Source organism: Teleopsis dalmanni, chromosome 2 (assembly GCF_002237135.1).
Source record: "Teleopsis dalmanni isolate 2A chromosome 2, ASM223713v2, whole genome shotgun sequence".
Classification (NCBI taxonomy): Eukaryota; Metazoa; Arthropoda; class Insecta; order Diptera; family Diopsidae; genus Teleopsis; species Teleopsis dalmanni.
The window spans coordinates 124706855-124715546 of record NC_051847.1 but is presented as its reverse complement, the minus strand read 5'-3'; the positions used below and the strand labels follow the sequence as shown (position 1 = coordinate 124715546).

General features: G+C 30.0%; 1 protein-coding gene across 1 annotated transcript in view; it reads right to left on the bottom strand.

The window, feature by feature from the left end:
• Positions 1-8692, bottom strand: part of LOC119682735 (serine/threonine-protein kinase PAK 3-like) — a 491650-nt gene that overhangs the window by 475942 nt on the left and 7016 nt on the right. The window lies entirely within an intron of this gene.

Below are 8692 nucleotides of genomic sequence, written 5' to 3'. Positions count from 1 at the left end.
GCATACAGCGTACACCACACAAAATATAAACTGAAATATCGAGATACCGAGATACACTACACATGTATCTACAAATTATGTACGAGTACATATGCTAGCACGAATATAAATGCATGTATTTTTGTATATATTCAGTTTATTGGGGTATTAACTTCAATAGTTACCAAGTTCACATATATTTATTTTTGATTTTAAAAGCAAATGCGACCATTTATATTATGAACAAGCCAAACATACTAATTTTATAAAATTCATAAAATAGAAACAACATTTTTCGGAAGATAACAACGTAAATTGATTGGAAGTAGAGAGTTATAAGTCCATGATTAATTTCATAGTTTTATTTGTAATAGTATATATTATAGGTAAAGATATGGCATAAAATTAAAAATATAAAATAAAAATAAGTGGGAAATAAGCACGTAGAGTTCCGCATTTGCTTCCGTTACCATCAAAATCTATAAAACTAATCTTTTAAGAGGAATCTATGAAAAACGTCCAAAAGGGTTGAATCAACATATAAGATTTATATGTCTAAAATAGCAACAATTACACACCATGCAGAATATAAGTTAAAGGAAAAAACTTTACAATTATTAGGAATAAACTAATAAACAATAAGAAAAATCAAAGTTTAAAAAAAATACATTGGACAATACTATAAAAAATAATGTTAAAAGAAGTTACTAATACACTGAACACACATATTAAGATTTTTGTAAATAAAAACAATTAATTTTTTTTTAATAATATCTTGCTAATGATTGTAATCATAACTTAGTGCCAGAATTATATCCAAATTTGAATCAATCTTAATAAAATTAAAATTCAATCTTCTTACTATAACTTCAAACGTTACGTGTGGTTTTATATGACAGGTCACAGGTCAATCTGACATATATAAACAGTCAAGCTCAGAACGAAAAAAAAACGCTCAGAAAAACTATTTTGCGTTAAAACCGGCAAACAAACAAATATAAGTAGATCGATATTTGGGTCTCTGATTATAAAATGAACGTTATCTAGTCGTTTCTACTAATAAAGTCCCTTTATTTCCCATTTCTAAAAAATAAGTCATTTCTCACTTAAAGAAGGACATATAAGCAAGATACAATCACATAACGAAATTCTCTCCCTTATAAAGATCGAACACACTTTATACATATATACAATATATTCGCTTTAAACCATCAAATTATAGTATTAAAATTTGAAAGTAGTTAAATTAATTTGAAGGAACATAAAAGTTTAATTATTTTACAGTATGTACAATAAAATGCATTCGAAGACAGTAACTAATAAGTCAAGTTAAAACATCATAGTGAAATAGTCATAATGCTAAATTATTTATTAAGTTGTTTTCCGAGAATCAGCATCGACCACAATTCAGTTTTACTTGGCATTAGAGTAACATTTACTCTAACAACAATAAACAAAGGCAAGAGGATAGCAATGGTATACATCAGGGCTGTCTAGACCAGATGTGATCGCGGAACAACAAAAATCACTTTATTAATTTAATTTCACTTATTTAGTATACCATAAAAATAAAATAATGTAGTTTTACCAATACACCAAAAGAAAATTTGAGTAATTGTGATAGATTAAAAACATGTAGCAACCACACAAATATTAGCTGCGGCCCACGGCCTGTGCTTTGGACAGCCCTGGTATAGAGCACTATCTCACAAATATATATGTTTCAAAAAAATTTTTAATGAGTTTTCTAAGTCGAAAATAAATCGAAAATAAAATATTTTACGGAACAGTGATATTGAATATTGTAGAATTGTGATTTTTAAAACAAATTTTAAGGGAGTCATGCATTTGGGCAAAATGCTTGATCTATAACTATTACCACCCACTAAACCTAGAATGAGTGTCTCTTAATGACTGGTACTATGAGGACAAGTCCAACTGCAGCACTTGAGGCTATACTTGGATTGACACCTCTGCACATACACATTCAATCTACGGCTGCGCTTAGTGCGCTTCGACTAAAACCCCCCATGAACAAGAGTTGTCTTGACTATGGTCATACAATAATATTAAAAACATTTGGAGCACATAAAATTCCTCAATGCGATGGGGACTATACAACAGAACTCCATCGTTTTGGCAAAAAATTTGAGGTACACCAACCATCACGTTCAACGAAGGAGAATGGAGGCCCACAGGTTGACCCAAAAAGTTTGGTTTGGTACACAGATGGATCAAAGATGGATGAAGGCACTGGCGCTGGTGTATATGGACCCAACACCAGCATTTCGGAGACAACGGGCACATGGCCGAGTGTCTTCCAAGCTGAAATCCACGCAATAAACTTATGCGTAATATCCAATTTAATCAAAAAATCTTCTGGCTCGAAAATTGTTATTTACTCTGACAGCCAGGCTGCTCTTAAAGCTCTTTCTTCTTGGACTTTCAAATCAAAACAGGTCCTTGAGTGTTACGAGCTTCTGCAATCACGTGCAGCTCGGGCCACAAAGGAATTTTGGGAAATGAAAAAGCTGACGAGCTAGCCAGAACTGCATCAAAAACTGCTTTTATAGGCCCTCAACCCTTTTGTGGAATAAACTGGGCCAGTCCTAAACAGATTATCAAGGAAATGGAAAATCATATGCGGCTGGAGTACTGGGTAAACTTTCCAGGACTCAGACAAAGCAAAGCACTGATAACACCGTACTCCTACAAAGACAGTCTTAAATCCTCAAAATGTAATTTAAGGTTGATAACGGGTTTCATTACAGGTCATTGTGGTCTGAAATATCACCTTCATAAACTACAATTATCTGCTAACTCGGAATGCAGATTATGCCTCGAAGAGGAGGAAACGACCATGTACATTGTTTGTGACTGTCCAGCTTTAATAACGCATAGAAGAAACCTATTTCATAAAGAATTTCTGTCACCAGAACAGATTAAGAACTCTTCTCTAGATTTAGTTCTAGACTTTATTCACAAAGCTTTAAGGGGCTTTGTTTAATCAATAGTGAAACTGGTACAATAGGTCTCTTCTGGCTGCAGTACCGGCTGTTGGGCGATTTTCACGTCTACTCTTTAATAATAATAATAAAACCTAGAAATAAATTAATAAAGATATGTAAAAGTAAAACTGCTGGACGATTTTCAGACAGAAGGAGAAATACAATCTGAACTTTAACGAAAACTTGACATTTCTTTAATAGTTAAAACTTTTTCTCCAAATACAAAACATTCTAAGAATTTGACTATTACACTCAATAACTCAATAACGCAATATCAATAATAATAAAACCTATTTTAGAGTCATTTACTGAAGAAGCTTGGTCACCCCCAGCACATTTTCTTTGTTTATTTAAATAATCTGTTATTGTACTCAGTATGTTACGCTTTTTTTCTGCAACATTACCAGTACGCTAAACACTTTGGCTTCATACATTTATTGGTGGTCCTGGTCTGGTGTATGAACAACGTTAATCCCTGGTATTAGAACCGGCTATTATGTCTGCTCGAACGATATTAGTATGTTACTATCTTTCATCTGACAACAGTAGGAGAACTTAACTTATAATTTAAGTAACAAATCTTTTCACCTTATTGAAGTTGAAGTTTGAATTCATTCTAAAATACAATAAAAATGCAAACATTTCAAAGTTCTCAAGATTTTTCTCAAACGAATTAAAAAAAGAATAACATGCATGAGAGAAATGTAAAAACATTTTAAAAAATTTTATTAAAGAAAAAAAATAAATATCGAAAAAGTTTTCTTGATTCATGCTTAACATCAATAGAGAATAGAGTCTCTGCTACAATGTTTTAAACGTGATTTTCAGGTAATTACAATTTTTCACTATATAGTCATCTCATTGTTTGCAACCATAGACTATAAAATAATTATAATTACAATTTCATTTCACATTGCTTTTATTATTGAAGCTGGTAATATTTAATTTTTGCATTCAATTATACAATTTTTTTGAAAAATAAATTTCTAACAATTATTGATTATTTGAATTATTGCGTGTTATTTGATGAAGTATACTAACTAATATATGTATATGTACAGTTTGTCAACATTGTGTTTGCAAAACGAAAAAATGTTACAAATGTTTGTTAAATGCCCAATAAAAACGATTTAATTTTGAAATAAAAAAAAAAATTAAAAAGTTAACAATTAATTTAAACATTTTTCTTTATATTAAACTAAAAATTAATCAAAAATATCGTTAGAACAATAAAATAATTCACAAAAACAAAAATAACACCAAATTTGTTGTGTCAACATTGTGTTTGCAATTTTGCAATTTCTTATTTTTAACGGGACAGAATACCGTTAGATGTGTCTGGGTTTTTCTGTTTGTTATAATATTCTGCAAAAACTGTTCAATTTCTTTGTTATTTAATAAATTAGAGTGTTTTAAGTGAAGGAATAACTAGAATACACGTGATTAAATATGGCCTGTAAAAGAACAAATTCAAATAATATTGAGTTATTATGTTATAATTACTACCTCGGTAAATCTGCTAAGGAATAAAGTCTAATGTTTAATATTAGGTTAAGAACAATTAATAATATCATAAACAAAACAAAAAAAAATTGAAAAACGATTTCAGTTTGCTAGCACACATTTAAAATATGTTTCAGAGTACTAAGATGATGTGATTTTCTGGGACATTATGCTTTATTATCATGTTTGTGTGGGTCATGCATTATAATAAAGCTTGATTTCCACTTCGTCCCAAGAAATCACATCATCTTAGTACTCTGAAACATATTTTAAATGTGTGCTAGCAAACTGAAATCGTTTTTCAATTTTTTTAATAGATAACAACGGTGTATTACGTGCAACTTATGAAGAATAAATGTTTTGTAATAGCACTTTTCTTATTGCCTTGTGACTAACAACAATATTAAATAGCTTCTCCAGACCTAATGCCAATGATCGTAAGGAAATTCAAGGATTTTTATCAATTATTCGCAATACTCTTCTTATATGGCGATCAGACAATGGTTTAATACGGTGGCCTGCTGGTTTTAAACTAATGCAATCCTCATTTTATGTTTTGTTTATGATATTATTAATTGTTCTTAACCCAATATTAAACATTAGACTTTATTCCTTAGCAGATTTACCGAGGTAGTAATTATAACATAATAACTCAATATTATTTGAATTTGTTCTTTTACAGGCCATATTTAATCACGTGTATTCTAGTTATTCCTTCACTTAAAACACTCTACTTTATTAAATAACAAAGAAATTGAACAGTTTTTGCAGAATATTATAACAAACAGAAAAACCCAGACACATCTAACGGTATTCTGTCCCGTTAAAAATAAGAAATTGCAAAATTGCAAACACAATGTTGACACAACAAATTTGGTGTTATTTTTGTTTTTGTGAATTATTTTATTGTTCTAACGATATTTTTGATTAATTTTTAGTTTAATATAAAGAAAAATGTTTAAATTAATTGTAAACTTTTTAATTTTTTTTTTATTTCAAAATTAAATCGTTTTTATTGGGCATTTAACAAACATTTGTAACATTTTTTCGTTTTGCAAACACAATGTTGACAAACTGTATATATTTTATCAAAAAAACAATTATCTATACATATTATCATAAAAGATCCTAAAGAAATTTGTGAATAATTTCAAAAGAATATAGGAACATAAACAATAATGCTTATAGATACTCAAAAAATAAATCAAAAGTGTAATAAACTTTTACGAATAAAATTTTTCCATAAGTCAGATATTATACATATATATTTCAACTCCATCGCTTTACAAACCCATTTATTTTCTAAAACTAATTTAAATGTTGTATCTCAAACTTCAGACTTTCTTTGTTATCGAAAAACTATAAACTAGAATGTTACAAAAATATCAACAACAAATCAAAGGCGCCTTTAATATGTATAGAGCAGCTACTTTGGTACTCAGACACAATTGGACAGACGAACTTTTCATATGCGTCACAAATTTCTTTGTCCACATTTCATGTGCAATGGTAGTATTGGGCTTTGTACGCCTTTCCAAAACGAAATGCTAATATGAAAGAACTTAAATTAACCCCACAGTTAACAACACACATGCAGGAACAGTAAAGTACACGAAACATCATAAACAACTTAAAAAGAAATACAAAACGATAAAAGCAATTATAAATGCAAATTATCGTCTTGGCCATGGTCGGCTTAAGTAGTACTGTACAAATCTATACAATATCCAGAGCTTTATGAATAACATATATATTTTGATACCCTACACATTTCAAGTGATTCGCATGTTTAATGAAATAAACACCGAAGACCTTATAAGGTAACATATGTTCTTCTTATTAATAACCAGAAAGATTTTGCAATGCGATTGCCTTTGTGGATTCATTGTAATTCCCTGAATTCAATTTCCATAATATATTTTTGTATCCAACCAATTTTATTATCGAGTCTTAATTCCTCATCTGATTAACTATACAAACCGAGATAGTCTGATCCAAAAATAATTTTATTGATACAAATACAATCACATTTTCTTCTATCTGCTTCTGTATACTTCTGCTAGAATCTCTTCTTTGGAAAACTACTAAAAGTGAAACTTACAGTTCTAGAGGATGCCAGAAAGAGAGTGCTAAAGTTTACAGAACGTAATCCGACAATGCAATATCAAGATTATATGCGTTATTATTTCTCAATTGAAAAATGGCTCCTATGCAACAAGATCCCCGATGTTAATATTGTAATCTTGTCGACCAGCCAAACTGCTATCAAATCTTAAATAAGTGCTACAGCTACAGGCTTAGCAATTCAAGAATACCGAGCTTCTCTTAACGACTTAGCTATGACAAGAAGAAGTACATTTGTTTCGCACATTGGTCTCCCATTTACAACGTTAAAATATTCTTTGCAATTTGTAAGTTTTGTTGGCAATTTAACAAAAATATCTAAATGTAGTTGAACAAAATTGACCAAATGAAAATTTTATAAGCTACTCTGGCCATATTTCTAATTTCTTAGATTTATCGAAATTATTGCTGGAAGTAGAAATTCGAATCAATTGTTTAGTGATACGTTCGAAGCTAATTATAGATGATACATTTGTAACCCCTCCAAACATACAGCATAGCCTTTCTCACAGTTTGTCCCAGATTTTCGACCGTTTGTAGAGGTTCATCTTTTTTCAACCAAACCGCATAACATTATTTAATTTTATATTGACTGATTAAACACCAAAACATTGAGCTTTGTTTAAACTAACTTAATTTGTGCAAGTTATTTAAAATAGTATCGCGACTGACTTCAAGTTCTTAGCGATGTCCTTTAACCCGACCAAAATTTCATGGTTCGATATTAGGGCAATCAAAGCAGAAGCATTTTTCACAGTACAATTTTAAAAATGAAAGCAAATGGATCCTGTTGAATTCCTGATAATTATTCCCGAAATGTTTATAACTAAAGCAAATCTTATTATACATCTGTCCCACATTCTTTTTATTATCGTAGTACAAATTTCACTTAGCTTTGCTTTGTAATAAATTTAAATACAAAACACTAAACTTAACAAAATATCCATCAATAACCTACAAATCTATCAGATGTCAAAAAGAGTTGCTTTTTCAACATCATTACACTTCAAAATCAAACAAACAGAAAAACACCGAATACTTTTTGCTCAACCTAATATATTTAATGGAATTGATCTCGCTACACCCACATGTTTGCCTTTTTTACAACAAAAACTAATCCATAAATATCAGAGGTAGATTATCACTAAATTGACTATAAAAATGAACACTTAAAATTTGTAGGAATAGAATAAATCGCTTGACTAAATTCTGCAACTGCCATAAAAGTGTAAAAATCAGAACTTATTTAACTTACTTTAATTTATTTTGTACATAATGGAATTTAAACGTGGTAATGTAATAGTATTATATATAAACTAAAAACTACAATAAGCTATGATTTGAGTTCTCAAACACTATAATGTTAATAACATGTTTCGAATGTCGAACCATACTACATTATAATAAATCTGGCAGTATTACAGAACGACTTGGCAGTGATCGAAAAAAAAATAGGTCCGCAGAAAAAATGTTATAAAGGATTAAGTTTCAAATTGCAGTATAGAAGTTTGAAATATTTACATTTTCGACTTTACCACAGAAAGTCAAGTACCAGTGTTTGTAATGGCTTGGACCACCGTAACAGTCGATAATCGATCTACATTTGTGCTTTTATATAGTGGCATTAAAATTTATGCTACTGTCTACCTCGAGAAAATGGAATATAGAATGAGCATTTAAACAATATTCTACAAAATCATACAATGTACGCACTAACCCACAATTACTGAGACACAAGTATTCCATATTTCACTTCGACCGTACAATTACCTCTAAAAAAATACCAGTGTCATACAGGTGTGTTCAATAAAGCTATTCTTGGTTCTCATTGGTTTGGAACATGACTCGTCGGACGACCGACTCGATATGCATTCAATCAGATCAATTATTTTATTTAGATTTGGTTAGAGTTATCCAATTGCCTCTATTGGGCCCAAGTGATACTCTATAGAGTTAAACGTTTATGAACATTTTGTAGATTTTGTAATTTTTGCTAATTTAGGCTTGATTGAAGCTCTATTTTTTTATTTTTCTAAGTTTTTTTATAGCTTTTTTATTTTAGATACGATTTTAGTTGG